The sequence below is a fragment of the Nomascus leucogenys genome, chromosome 1a (genome assembly GCF_006542625.1).
Source record: "Nomascus leucogenys isolate Asia chromosome 1a, Asia_NLE_v1, whole genome shotgun sequence".
Lineage (NCBI taxonomy): Eukaryota > Metazoa > Chordata > Mammalia > Primates > Hylobatidae > Nomascus > Nomascus leucogenys.
The window spans coordinates 61,293,069-61,294,110 of record NC_044381.1 but is presented as its reverse complement, the minus strand read 5'-3'; the positions used below and the strand labels follow the sequence as shown (position 1 = coordinate 61,294,110).

The window sequence follows — 1,042 nt, the reverse complement described above, 5'->3', positions numbered from 1 at the left end:
AGAGTTGTGCACACCATGCAGTGTGGTCCACCTGCAGAAGCACAGAACAGGCGCTGCCTGGGCCAGAGGTCCATTCAGGCCATGGAATTGGTCTCAATGCCATTTAGGCATGAATCCAGGGTCCTGGGTACCAGATGCATGGTCTAGGTAGGGGGTGTCATGTACTAGGTGAGCATGGGGTTCCGCTGGGCATGTTCCCTTGTCTTGTAGGATGTTAGCTCTGAGGGACGTGGCTGGAAGAAGGCTAGCCTTGAGCCCTCTAAAAGGCAGAGCTCAGGGCAAAGCTCCAGTTGCTCAGGCCTGTGGGTAGTACTGCTTAAATATCCCCTTGAAAACTTCTTTAAAATGCAAATGTCTCTATTCTTTTGTAGTTCAAAAGCATGATGATTGGGTGTTCACAGGCATGTGTGAGATGTGCCACCCTCTGAACCTCCTTATGACCCGGTACATTACCTGTCTGACCTGAAAAAAAAATGCGAATTTCTGGATTCTACCTGCCTCCCCGCACTCCGACATTATGATGTAGCAGCTCTGTGGTAGGACCCAGGAATCTGCCTGTGTAATCACAGGTTGATATTCTGGTGTTTCCTGGTTTTTCTCTGCTGATATGGGGGATGTTTACCAGCAGCAGAGCGGCCTCTTTCCTCTGCCCTCCTTCCTTGCTGCCCTCCCCAGACCCCAGTGACTCACGCTCCTCCTGCTCCTCCTGCTCCTCCTGCTCCTCCTGTTGCTGGCCTTTCTGTTGTGGTTGCCAGCGCTACTTTGCAGACGCTGCCTGCTCCCTGCACGCCAACACAGATTCTGTTTCCCTGCTACCGCTGCTGCTGTTGTTTGCTCCGTCCCTGGCTTATTGTAGGAGAACTGATTGTTCTGTTGCCACTGCTACCAAGCTGCAAACACCAGGCTCACGGTGCAAGGGGAAGGGGCTTCTCCTCTGGGTTTTCTGCCTCTATCGCCTAGGCTCTCAGGCTTTGTTGCCAATGGCACTGCGAGACCCTAAACTATGGCCTTGTGATTCCCACGTCTCCATTTAGTTCTTTCT

General features: G+C 52.4%; 1 non-coding gene across 1 annotated transcript; it reads left to right on the top strand.

Moving 5' to 3' along the window:
- The first annotated feature begins 359 nt into the window (after positions 1-359).
- LOC115836083 lies at positions 360-463 on the top strand. Its single transcript, XR_004031088.1, has one exon. It is a non-coding gene; the product is annotated as a small nucleolar RNA U13 (small nucleolar RNA).
- Positions 464-1,042: the final 579 nt, after the last annotated feature.